The sequence below is a fragment of the Salminus brasiliensis genome, chromosome 22 (assembly GCF_030463535.1).
Source record: "Salminus brasiliensis chromosome 22, fSalBra1.hap2, whole genome shotgun sequence".
NCBI classification, from domain to species: Eukaryota; Metazoa; Chordata; class Actinopteri; order Characiformes; family Bryconidae; genus Salminus; species Salminus brasiliensis.
Window position 1 is genome coordinate 2,891,099 of NC_132899.1, and position 14,427 is coordinate 2,905,525.

General features: G+C 48.4%; 1 protein-coding gene across 2 annotated transcripts in view; it reads right to left on the minus strand.

Moving 5' to 3' along the window:
• pald1a (phosphatase domain containing paladin 1a) overlaps positions 1 to 13,581 on the minus strand; it is a 79,926-nt gene extending 66,345 nt beyond the window's left edge. The window contains exon 1 of one of the 2 annotated variants that reach the window (XM_072667660.1): positions 13,409 to 13,581. The gene's annotated coding sequence lies outside the window, so the exon portion shown is untranslated. Of the gene's footprint in view, positions 1 to 2,725; positions 2,942 to 13,408 lie in introns of those variants that run through there. The other variant, XM_072667659.1, reaches the window with a different exon arrangement.
• Between the last annotated feature and the right edge of the window lie 846 nt (positions 13,582 to 14,427).

Sequence of the window (14,427 nt, forward strand, 5' to 3'; positions counted from 1 at the left end):
CCGCAGTACCATTTAATCCAGCACAGAACCATAAAGAGTAGCAGAATGTTTGAACATGCCACATACATACCACTGCCTGTTTATATGGGTTTATTCTGAAGTTATATAGAGTTAATTACAGGTAGACACTCTCACTGACCACTGCCTGTTTATATGGGTTTATTCTGAAGTTATATAGAGTTAATTACAGTTAGACAGTCTCACTGACCACTGCCTGTTTATATGGGTTTATTCTGAAGTTATATAGAGTTAATTACAGGTAGACACTCTCACTGACCACTGCCTGTTTATTTGAGTTTATTCTAATGTTATATAGATTTAATTACAGGTAGACACTCTCACTGACCACTGACTTTATGTTTATTTGGGTTTATTCTAATGTTATATAGAGTTAATTACAGGTAGACACTCTCACTGACCACTGACTTTATGTTTATTTGGGTTTATTCTAATGTTATATAGAGTTAATTACAGGTAGACACTCTCACTGACCACTGACTTTATGTTTATTTGGGTTTATTCTAATGTTATATAGAGTTAATTGCAGGTAGACACTCTCACTGACCACTGACTTTATGTTTATTTGGGTTTATTCTAATGTTATATAGAGTTAATTACAGGTAGACACTCTCACTGATCACTGACTTTCTGTTTATTTGGGTTAGGGTTAGGGTTAGTCATGTGTGTGCGTGTTGTACTGTTACACAGTCATTAACGAGGGGGCTCTCTGACGGACCCTCAGAGTCGACTGAACCTGCTGACCCTAACAATCCCCATCCTCAACTGATCATCACAGACTAACTGGACTCCTGACTGACCTTTCATTACAGACAGATCTCCATCTGAAGAAACACACACACACACACACACACACACACACACACACACACACACACACACATACACGTCCTGCCCACTCGGAGAGACCAGCACTGCCTGCTGAAGTCCTGGAGAACCCCGGAGTGCCCGGGCGGTAAATCTATTTTAGAAATGCCGTCTATAATTTATGATTTTCCAGCCGACTGCAGCTCCTGACTCCTATAATCTGCAGGTCATGTGGCTCCCATTTACCATCAGCTGACAATCGTTACACATCAGACAGACAAACAAACGCAAACACAGGCGCTGCAGGAGTGTGTCCGCGGTCACGCCATCGCCGGCACGCTCATATGAACGCCTTTCACGAGATAACGGCATTACAAGCAGTGCTGGAGACGGGCCTGGAGACGGGCCTGGAGACGGGCCTGGAGACGGGCCTGGAGACGGGCCCTGAACAGTCAGTAAACTGAAAGCATGTGGACGAAGGTAGAGGCCCAACAGGCTCCACTACATCACCCCTTATTCACGAACATTCAAAGACCTCTCAGTGAGGACACAGGAAGGGTCAGGGTCTCTTTCAACCACAAGGGTCAGTTTCAAACCGGAACGCCCGAAGTCGGGAGAGTCTCACCAAAACCCAATAGCTTCAAATCCAAGTGTTGTAGAGTCAGTCAGTCACACCGTCCGTCCGTCCGTCAGTCCGTCAGTCCTCTACACTCAGGACTGTCCAACTTCTATTAGTGGACGTGTTTCCAGGGTGTTTGGACGCTCAAAATACCACAGAAATGTGTTAGCAAATTTGTTAGCAACCGACAATGCTAACAATGCTAACCTGGTTCCAAAAACAAAGGGAGGGCTTATTTACTTATATATTTTTATATAATATTGCGCCCTGTGGCTGCTCTGTACACCATGTAAATATTTATGAATGAAAGGAATAATTATTATTACTAATAACAATAATAATAAATGACACTTTAAATAATAAATAAATAATAAATAAATAAAATAATTATAAAAATGAATAAATAAAGCAGCATTATGTATTAATCCTGTCATCCATAATCTATAAAAAATATTTTAAAAATCATATTCTATTTTATAATATTATTATAAGACATATTTTCTTTTTAAACCACACATATAAACACACATCACGGCATATATATAATACATACCCACACACTGCGTTTTAATTTATTATAATAATAAATTGTTCTAAATGTTAATTCAGAAAAAATAAATGTTCTATATATATAATAAAGCAGCATTTAGGCCATAACAGAACATTTTAACAAATGGATTTTTATAATATATTAAAATCAGTGTGGGGGTATATATTACACATGCAGCGACAACATGTGTGTTATACTGCATGTTATTTTTTATATTGTGTAATAAATAAATTAGATATAAATGATCTATATAAATTAAATTAGATGTACATACTATACATGTATTAATTACACATTTAATTTATTTATGTGTCATTTTGTGTCACATTATGACCAAACTTTCTCACACACACACACACACACACACACAGTAGATGCTGCTCATCAGGTCTATCAGAGATTACTGAATATCGCCACACGGTTTGAGGAGTGTGTGTGACGGTTTAGACATGTAGTTAGCAGCATGCTAATTGGTGGACATAAGCTCCCATTACTTGTTAGCAACATTAGCCTCGTAGCTCCGGTGCAAAACTTTAAGCTACTGTAACGAACAGCGTGTAATAAACACGTCATAACAACGTCTGAGATCTCCATCACTGAAACCATCAACTCTGCACAAACAACAATCGCTAGAACCTCGCCAAGCAGAGACACACACACACACACACACACACACACACACACACACACACACACACACACACACACACACACACACACACAGCCTGTACCTGTCTCCGAGTTCACCATCCAAACAGCTCACAGAGTCTCACCCCTCCATTCTCCGCCTGTGTCTCTTCACAGCAGCGTGCGAGCGTGTGTAAGGGTGTGTGTGTGTGTGTGTGTGTGTGTGAGAGAGAGAGTGAGCGAGAGTGTGTGTGGGCGGTCTTTCATTATTTAGCCCGTCCTCAAAAAGAGAGAGGGAGTGCGCGAGAGCGTCAACTCCGTGCCGCTGCTTCTCCCTCATTAACACTGCAGAGTAGAGAAAGGACACTCGTGAACACACACACACACACACACACACACACACACACACACACACACACACACACACACAGGCGAGGAAGCATGGTAAATCTGTGTGTGTGTGTGTGTTAAGAGGATGTGGAGGCGGACCCTTTCAGTCTTACTCACCAGCACCCCTCTGCACTGAAGGAGCTCAACTACAAGCTGCAGTTCCACACACACACACACACACACACACACACACACACACACACACACACACACACACACACACACACACACACACACACTGTTTTCATACATTGTGAGGACATGGGGTCATACAGCCATCCCATGAATATATTTAAACACCTGGAGCTCTGATCTCTGTGGAGGTAATACTGTATACGTTATATGGACAGAAGTATTTGGACACTTGCTCATTCATGGTTTCTTTTGAAATCAAGAGTGTATCCTCATTCTGTTGGAGTAACTGTCTCTACCGTCCAGGGAAGAAGACTTTCTACTAGATGTAATTAAACTAAAATGACCTTTTATGATGTTTACGACTGTTGGGCTGATCTTGACAGAACGTCCTGACCTGGACATGTTGGTCAGCTGTTCCTCTTGTAGATGATTCAGTGGGCGGCGGAACAGTGGCTGATATCTAACTGTTCTGAGACCTGTTTAAAGTCCTTCCCAGACTCCTATACAACATCTCCACCCTTCTTTCTCAAGGCCTCAGAGAGGCTCACCTGGGCCATGCTGCTTTGCCATCAGTTGCCGGAGCCTGAGAGAGCACAGGTGCCCATGCTCTCTCGGGGATGGGTAGATGGCGCTCTCTCCCTCTCCCCTCAGCACTACCATTGGGATGCTGGCTGGCACAGGCGTCAGCTGGCTGATGTATTGGAGCTGGGGACCCGGTGCCAGCCAATGCAGCTAGCATGCTACTCATTAGCCAGTCAAGCTGGTCCACCCCCTCGACTGTATTAGCCATAATGCTACTAGTTAGTCAGTCGAGCCGATCCCCCCCCCCACCTTCGATAAGCCTCCCAGTGTCGGGCGCATTACAGGTGAACGGGGCGTAGTCCTATTGGGTGGGTGGGTTAATTAGCTTAGCTCAATTGCCATAATTCGCCGATTCCACTGCCATGTTCACTTATAAGACAAGCGGGTGCTGACCCAGAGGATTATGGGATACGTACGGCAGTGAAGGATACATCTACGCTGCCCTCACAAATCGGGAAGATGAAGGTACCGGCTCTGATCCATCAGCCTGCAGACGCCTGCACTGCACCGGAGTGATGTGAGGCCAGTTGTGCTCTGGCTGGCTGGCTGCTGCCTGACCGGGATTCGAATTAGCGACCCTCTGGTCATCGTGACCGTGCCTTATTCTGCTGGACCACTTTTAATTAGATGTTATTCAGTGCAGGAATCCTTCTACGTGCGGACCCTGACCCCATTAAGCAGCACTAATTACATCCTGTGTAAAGAAAGGTGGTCAGTAAGTCGAGGACATCCCTGAGACAACACTTCTGGAGCAAAAACACACACACACACACACACACACACACACACACACATATATATATATATCTGATGAATAGAGTAACACTTCAGCCTCTTCGAGTCATATATACCCTCAAAAGCCTCAACACACACTCTCTCACTGGTTACCACATGAATTGGAAAGATTTCCTCAAGATTAACCTGCTGCTCTAAATGTCCACACACACACACACACACACACACACACACACAGGAAGACAAACAACACAGAGGAGGTAATGGAAGTATGTTTATAGCACGCATTTTACACACACATACCAACACACTGCTTCTCTCACTTACTCACACACACACACACACACACACACACACACACACACACACACACACACACACGTACGTCACACACGTCACACTCATTCACCCACACACATTCACTCTCAGGCTCACATTAGCTTTAGCTCATACGATAATAGATCACCTTCACCAGATACACTAAATTGACAAAAGTATTTGGACACCTGCTCATTCATGCTTTCTTCTGAAATCAAAAGGTACTAAAAACCGTTTATCCAGCTTTTGTTGGAGTGACAGTCTCTACTGTCCAGGGAAGAAGGCGGCTTTCTACTAGATTTTGAAGTAGAGCCTTGCTGCGAGGATTTGATTGCATTCAGCGACAAGAACGTTTACGTGAGGTCAGGATGTTGGATGATCGCCACCCATCTTTCTTTATACCCCCTCTAGCCCACGCCTGGCATTAGGCAGCATGGTGCCAATAGGGTCATGATGTTGATCTGCTCCAGAGAGTCCTATTCTATTGGCAGTACTTCTTCTCTACAGGGTCTAGACAAGCTGTGTGCGTCAGCAATCGGTCAGCAAAATCCAAGTAGCTGAATGCATTGGTCAGAAGGGGTGTCCATAAACAAACTGTACGTACAAAAGTACTTCTATCGGATGTCTGCATCAGCCAGGAATTCCCACATGGGTGCAGCGCTGATTAACCAGCTTCAGGCCAGTAACATTCAGAAAAGCGTCCCAATACTTTTGAAAAGGCACCGTCTTCACAAGCAAGCTAAAGGAAACTGGACTGGATCTTCTGCTTCCCAAAACAAACAGAACCAGAAACCGTAGCGAACCAGAGCCGGTTCCTTATTTAGACTGAGCTGAAGCTCCTAAGCGTGGATTTCCTGAAGCCTGGTTCAGTCATTAGCTTCTGCAGAAGGAGCTCAGAGAGAGGCAGAGCGGCTGTTTACACAAGAGCCACACCTGTTCCTTCCTCGCTCTGAAGAGACAACAGCAGGGCCCTCGCGCTCGCATCCGCCGGCAACAGCAGAGCCCTCGCGCTCGCAACCCCCGGCTACAGCAGAGCCCTCGCGCTCGCGCTTGCACTCGCAAACCCCAGCTACAGCAGAGCCCTCGCGCTCGCAACCGCCGGCAACAGCAGAGCCCTCGCGCTCGCAACCGCCGGCAACAGCAGAGCCCTCGCGCTCGCAACCGCCGGCAACAGCAGAGCCCTCGCGCTCGCAACCGCCGGCAACAGCAGAGCCCTCGCGCTCGCAACCGCCGGCAACAGCAGAGCCCTCGCGCTCGCAAACCCCCAGCTACAGCAGAGCCCTCGCGCTCGCAAACCCCCGGCTACAGCAGAGCCCACGCGCTCGCGCTCGCTAAACCCCTAGCTACAGAGGGGCGCTCGCGCTCGCTAAACCCCTAGCTACAGCGAGGCGCTAGCGCTCGCTAAACCCCTAGCTACAGCGGGGCGCTCGCGCTCGCTAAACCCCTAGCTACAGCGAGGCACTAGCGCTCGCTAAACCCCTAGCTACAGCAGAGCACTCACGCTCGCGCTCGCTAAACCCCTAGCTACAGCGGTCGCTAAACCCCGCGCTCGCTAAACCCCTAGCTACAGCGAGGCACTAGCGCTCGCTAAACCCCAGCAACAGCAGGGCGCTCACTAAACCCCTAGCTACAGCGGGGCGCTCGCGCTCGCTAAACCCCTAGCTACAGCGAGGCACTAGCGCTCGCTAAACCCCAGCTACAGCAGGGCGCTCGCGCTCGCAAACCCCAGCTACAGCAGGGCGCTCGCGCTCGCAAACCCCAGCTACAGCAGGGCGCTCGCGCTCGCAAACCCCTAGCTACAGCAGAGCCCTCGCGCTCGCACTCGCAAACCCCAGCTACAGCAGAGCCCTCGCGCTCGCAAACCCCAGCTACAGCAGAGCCCTCGCGCTCGCAAACCCCAGCTACAGCAGAGCCCTCGCGCTCGCAAACCCCAGCTACAGCAGAGCCCTCGCGCTCGCAAACCCCAGCTACAGCAGAGCCCTCGCGCTCGCAAACCCCAGCTACAGCAGAGCCCTCGCGCTCGCAAACCCCAGCTACAGCTGAGCCCTCGCGCTCGCAAACCCCAGCTACAGCTGAGCCCTCGCGCTCGCAAACCCCAGCTACAGCTGAGCCCTCGCGCTCGCAAACCCCAGCTACAGCTGAGCCCTCGCGCTCGCAAACCCCAGCTACAGCTGAGCCCTCGCGCTCGCAAACCCCAGCTACAGCAGAGCCCTCGCGCTCGCAAACCCCAGCTACAGCAGAGCCCTCGCGCTCGCAAACCCCGCCTACAGCAGAGCCCTCGCGCTCGCAAACCTCAGCTACAGCAGAGCCCTCGCGCTCGCAATCTCAGGTACAGCATGGGTTGCGAGTGCGAAGGCTCTGCTGTAGGCGGGGTTGCGAGTGCTCTGCTGTAGCTGTTGCAATCCCAGCTACAGCAGAGCACTCGCACCAACTACAGCAACTCGATACAACAATATCAAAGTCAGGGTTACACCCACCCACCAATTTTTTACCAAACTATCGCTTTAAACACAAGCAGAGTGACAGACAAGGTGGAGCCACGGTTTCCTCTGGATTTCTGAGCAGGATGTGACAGCAGCAGATGTTTGATCCTCTATTACTTTCTGTTTAGTGGTAGAGGGCAGGAAGCTGTGGTAGACTTGAGAGCACTGCACAGAGTGCAGAACACTGCCTTCTCCTTCTCCACCCTCCCTGAGGTGCACCATGGCTCGAAAGCCCACCACACTCCACTACACTTCACTAAAAAGAGCGCTTGGGTAAGACTCCTAACTCTACATTGTCTTACCTGTGTAACATGATTCACATGTTAAAAAAAAAAAGTATTGGGACACCTGCTCATTCACTATTTCTTCTGAAATCAAGGCTATTGAAAAGAGTTGATCCTGCTTCTGTTGGAGTAACTGTCTCTACTGACCAGAGAAGAAGACTTTCTACTAGATTTTGGAGGAGGAACATTGCTGTGAGGATTTGATTGCATTCAGTGAGAATAGCATTAGTGAGCTCAGGATGTTGGATGATGATCACCACCACCCCACCTCATCATCCCCAACTCATCCCAAAAGTACTGGATGGAGCTCCACCACCACCACCACCATCATTCCAGAGAACACAGCTCTTCCACTGCTCCACAGCTCAATACTGCTGGGGGGCTTCATACCCCTCTAGCCCACACCTGGCATTAGGCAGCATGGTGCCAATAGGGTCATGATGTTGATCTGCTCCAGAGAGTCCTATTCTATTGGCAGTAGTTCTTTTCTACAGGGACTAGACAAGCTGTGTGTATATGTGTGTGTATGTGTGTGTGCATAGAATCTGTATCAGCAATGGGTGCAACTTCAAGTAGCTGAATGCACTTATTAGAAGGCATGTCCACAAACTTTTGGACAGCCTTGCAGTGAAAGTAGAGTGTGTGTGTGTGTGCATGCCCTACATTGTGTGTGTTTGTGCTGAGAATGCTCAAACGTGTGTGTGTGTGTGTGTGTGTGTGTGTGTGAGGGTGTGCACATGCACTTTTATAGTGCAGCAGTGTGTGTGTGTCTGTATTATGCAAGTCTAGGCTATATGTCAGCTGCCCCCCCCCAACACACACACACACACACACACACACACACACACACACACACACACACGTGTTACCTGCCTGTTTCCGCTGCTGCTCTGCTCTGTATCTCTCAAGATGGATGAGGCTTTTTTTTTTAAACATCCTTTTCCGACTGACCTGATTCCCCTCTGCATGCCTGTGGGTGTAAGAGTGTGTGTGTGTGTGTGTGTGTGTGTATGTGTGTGTGTACTTCTGCACTATTCTCCACATCCTAGTGATGAAGAGACAGCACACACACACACACTGCACTGACCGCACCGGACCTCAACTCACCTTCAGCTAACAGCGGCTACCAGTCCTGATAATCACTGATGAAGACGTTGGACATGCGCCCCCTAGTGTTTCATCACAGACACAAATAAACACTATATTATTTATACACACACTACATGTCCAAATACTTGTGGACACCGCATCTAATGAATGCATTCAGCTACTTTAAGCTGCACCCACTGCTGACATAGATGTGCAGATGCACACACACACACACACACACACACACACACACACACACACACACACACACACACACACACACAAAGAAGTACTGCCAATAGAATAGGACTCTCTGGAGCAGATCAGCATCATGACCCTATTGGCTCCATGCTGCCTAATGCCAGCCGTGGGCTAGAGGGGTATAAAGCCCCCCAGCATTGAGGAGCTGTGGAGCAGTGGAGGAACTGTGTTCTCTGGAATGATGGTGGTGGAGGAGCTCCATCCAGTACTTTTGGGAAGAGTTTGAGAGTTGGGAATGACATCCTGACCTAACTACTGCTCTTGAAGCTGAATGCAATCAAATCCTCACAGCAATGCTCCTCCTCCAGAATCTAGTAGAAAGTCTTCTTCTCTGGACAGTAGAGACAGTTACTCCAACAGAAGCAGGATCAGCTCTTTAATACCTTTGATTTCAGAAGAAACAATAATTGAGCAGGTGTCCCAATACTTTTGTCCATATAGTGTATATTATTTTTACTGTCATATTTATACCCTGTACTTTGGTGAACTATAGCATAGCACAGATTAGCATACTTGAGTTGGCTATGGAGCTTGTCCAACATCGCTCCCCCAGCATTAGCCCTGCCCAGCAACTAGCCTAGTCAAACATCGCTCCCACAGTGTCAGCATGGCCCAGTTACTAGTGTCGTCCAAGCAGTGATGTTTATGAACCTGGTAGCCGGCGTTCTAGCACTGCGGTAGTGACGTTGGACGGGCCTGGTAGCCGGCGTTCTAGCACTGTGGTAGTGACGTTGGACGGGCCTGGGAGTAGACGGCGTTCTAGCACTGTGGTAGCGACGTTGGACGGGCCTGGGAGTAGACGGCGTTCTAGCACTGCGGTAGCGACGTTGGACAGGCCTGGGAGTAGACGGCGTTCTAGCACTGCGGTAGCGACGTTGGACGGGCCTGGGAGTAGCCGGCGTTCCAGCACTGCGGAAGCGATGTTGGACGGGTCCGGTAGCCGGCGTTCTAGCACTGCGGTAGCGACGTTGGACAGGCCTGGGAGTAGACGGCGTTCTAGCACTGCGGTAGCGACGTTGGACGGGCCTGGGAGTAGCCGGCGTTCCAGCACTGCGGTAGCGACGTTGGACGGGCCTGGGAGTAGCCGGCGTTCCAGCACTGCGGAAGCGATGTTGGACGGGTCCGGTAGCCGGCGTTCTAGCACTGCGGTAGTGACGTTGGACGGGCCTGGTAGTAGACGGCGTTCTAGCACTGCGGTAGCGACGTTGGACGGGCCTGGTAGCCGGCGTTCTAGCACTGCGGTAGCGATGTTGGACGGGCCTGGTAGTAGCCGGCGTTCCAGCACTGCGGTAGTGACGTTGGACAGGCCTGGGAGTAGCCGGCGTTCTAGCACTGCGGTAGTGACGTTGGACAGGCCTGGGAGTAGACGGCGTTCTAGCACTGCGGTAGCGACGTTGGACGGGCCTGGTTGCCGGCGTTCTAGCACTGTGGTAGTGACGTTGGACATGCCTGGGAGTAGACGGCGTTCTAGCACTGCGGTAGTGACGTTGGACGGGCCTGGTAGCCATCGCTCTAGCACTGCGGTAGCGACGTTGGACGGGCCTGGTAGCCGGCGTTCTAGCACTGTGGTAGCGACGTTGGACGGGCCTGGTAGCCGGCATTCTAGCACTGTGGTAGTGACGTTGGACGGGCCTGGGAGTAGCCGGCGTTCTAGCACTGCAGTAGCGACATTGGACGGGCCTGGTAGCCGGCGTTCTAGCACTGTGGTAGCGACGTTGGACGGGCCTGGGAGTAGCCGGCGTTCTAGCACTGCGGTAGTGACGTTGGACGGGCCTGGGAGTAGCCGGCGTTCTAGCACTGTGGTAGCGACGTTGGACGGGCCTGGGAGTAGCCGGCGTTCTAGCACTGCGGTAGCGACGTTGGACGGGCCTGGGAGTAGCCGGCGTTCTAGCACTGTGGTAGTGACGTTGGACAGGCCTGGTAGTCGACTCGAGTATGCTAATCTTTGCGATGCTATTGGGCACTAAGCGTACTTGCCGCCAGGCTGAAGAGACTAAACTGGAGCAGCTGTACTTATTAGATCTGTAGATCTGGTAGCTAATGTAAACATGTGGCACCGCCTCAGTAACCATTGGGCTCGAGCAGCTCTGATCTGTATGTAAAACACGAGCACTAAAACCTACACGTCCAAACTCCTGAGCCCATTTCTATTCGACTTCCACTGCGCTGGAGGACCCAGCTGAGGACAAACGATGAAGCCAGAGGAAGCGCTCATTAAAGCGCAAATACTCCATATAAAGCCACTTTAAACTTCTCCAAACATGCAGTCCCCAGCAGAATCAGCCCCTGGCCTGCTCTAAACGAATTAACAGCTTCATCCCGACTGCAGCCCTGAGAGAGACAACAAATCTTAATCCCTGATGCAAACTGCTCTAATCTAATGTTAACAGATTAAAACAGATGGATTATGGTGGGAGTGCGTGTGTTCAACAGGTTCAAACAGGGCCTTAATGATCTAAAGTGCTTTAGAGGATGGGGGTGGTGGTGGTGGAGGAGGAGGAGATGGGAGGGGGACTTCCGACATCTCCCAAACCTCAAGCCAAACCCTAAACCTAAACCCCAAACTCAAAACTTAAAACTCTACACACAAACCAGAAGCCAAATACAAACGTAAAAACCCCAAACCCCAACACTCAAACCTAAACCCCAAACCTAAACCCAAGAGCCCAAACCCAAACTCTAACCAGAACCTATATACAAATGCAATGGTTAAAAGTCAAACCCCCAAATAAACCTCTAAACCCAACCTAAAACCCAATACTTAAATCTAAACTTTACACCTACGACCCAAACCTTTAGACCTAAAACTCAAACCTTATATCTAAACTATGAACCCAAAGCTTTCAACCTGAACACTGACTTCTAAACTCTGAAAGCCAATCCTTTAACCCTAGACCTAAACTCAGATACTAAACCTCTACACCAAGCATTAAACCCAAACTCTAGACCCAAACTTAAAAACTACAACCAAACCTAAACCCAATCCTTAACCTTTCCTCAAAACCCAAAACTGATTTAAAAAATGTATCTCCTAATCCAACCCCCAACAACTACATGGTCAATTTAATCCTTAATTCTAAACTCTAAAGTCCAATCCAAGCCCCAAGCCCTTAAACCTAAAACCCAACCACTAAAACCAAGCCCCAAACCCTTAAACCTAAAACCCAACCACTAAACCTCAAGCCGTTAAACCTAAAATCCAAACAATAAAGGCCAAACCCAAGCCCCAAACCCTTAAACCTAAACCCCAAGCACTAAAAGCCAAACCCAAGACCCAAACCCTTAAACCTAAAACCCAACCACTAAAAGCCAAACCCAAGCCCCAAACCCTTAAACCCAACCACTTAGTGCCAAACCCAAACCCCAAGCCCTTAAACCTAAACCCCAACCACTAAAACCAAGCCCCAAACCCTTAAACCTAAAACCCAACCACTAAACCTCAAGCCCTTAAACCTAAACCCCAACCACTAAAGGCCAAACCCAAGCCCCAAACCCTTAAACCCAAGCACTAAAACCCAAGCACTAAAACCCAAGCCCCAAACCGTTCAACCTAAAACCCAAGCTCTTAAACCTAAACTCCAACCACTTAAAACTAAAACCCAACCACTAAATAACCCCAAACCCCAGCCTTACTTAAACCCACTCTAAACCCAAACCTAAAACAACCCCTAGATGCTAAATCCAAGCCCAAACAAAACCTCTGAACCCAAACCCGTAGAGCCAAAACATAATCCTGAAATTAAAAAATATTAAAATCCAAAAGCCTAACTCAAGCCTAGACCCTGAACTTAATCCTGACCCCAAACAATAAGAGCCCAGAGCCTGGCAGGCTTGCCCCTCAGTCAGTGAGGCTCGCTCCAGCAGCAGCAGCAGAAGCAGCGGGTGGACTGGCTGGCTGGTGGGCTGGCTGGTGGGCTGGTATCGATACTCATCATCATTAATCTTCATAACTCTCGATACCACCGAACATTCACACTTCAGACCCCCAAAGGAGAGTTTCGACCTTCATAAATATCATCATCTTTAATAATAACAGGGTTCTATGCGGGCATATGAGGCTTCTTACTGGAATTATCCGTTCCACCTTAAATGGTGCTGCAGTTACATTCTGGCGCCTGGGGCGCCAGAATGTAACTGCAGCACCATTTAAGGTGGAACGGATAATTCCAGTAAGAAGCTGGCAAATAACAACTTCTCCTTATGGGATTTGTGTCATATCAACAGTGTGAAGTGTGAATGGAAATTGGGTGCCTGTAGGGTGTATACAAACACACACACACACACACACACACACACACAGGATTAAACCACCATCCACTCATGCATGCTCTTTCTTCCCATCCCATGAACATTGGTGCAGCCATGTGCTTCTTTTCAATGCATCACACAACACATGCATGCATGCACACACACACACACCTTCAAGGCACGGTCCTACACACACACACATCCCTGCACCTCCAGCATTCAGCTCCAGCTCAGTGCAGCAAAAACTTCTCCCATTACTCACCATTGCACCAAACACGCAGTCCTCTGCGAATCAAACTGCACGAAAAAGGTTCTCATAGGGTTCCACGGGTTCTATAAACACCGTTCCGCACTTGTGCCTTTCGCTTCAAGCGATCTAGCGTGTTTTGGGCTCATGGGCGGCTCTCCAGACCCAAAGATATCCTTTTCTTTCCTTTTTTTTTTAACTCCCCAAGTAGAAAAGCATTGTGGCAGCGAGGCGACGTTCTGCGCATGCGCGACGCGGTGGCGGAAAACGGGTGGGTTTTCGCAAAGTACCCGTTTTCTGACAACTCCCACCCTGTGCTGTGTTTGGATGGTGGCATGGACACTTCTGAGCTAGGATTGGCTGAGAGAGGGTCCCTAGTGTGGGTATGAACTTTTAACCAACCGCAGAATAGGGGGGAGGGGCTTGACGGAGTACGGGTGGGGAAAAAAATTGCTGGAATTGCACAATAAATATTATTTAAATCAGGTTTTATTGGGGTTAAATGGATGCAATGCATAATTAATACGACTAATATCGATATTTCTGCATATGAAAATCTAAAATAGCTTATGAATATTTATTTTGAATATAAATATGCTGTAAAATAGTACACTAAATATCAAAAAGTACTGAATTACTCGTGTAATATGTGAATTTAATAGAATATCGCATGGCATAGCACCTCATAGATGTGTTTAATATGAATAAAAATTATAAATACTGTATTAAATATGAATATTAACACTGTGAAATGTCTCATGGCCTTATGTTGTCCAGTGCTGCTGCTCCTTAAGCACCATAAACTGGGTTCATATTGGTGTTTGCGAACTTCTGCAGGATTTTAAGCTAAAATAACACGTTTCTTCATGTGGAGCCATAAACCGAACATCAATGAGTGCGGCAATGTCAGCAAACTCAATCCAGGACAATTCAGGCCTTCAAAGAGCGCAGAAATAAACCAGGACGTGTGTAAACGGTAATATGGCGCAAAGGAGAGATCTAAGTGTTCATTGTAAAATATGCGTGCCGGGGGC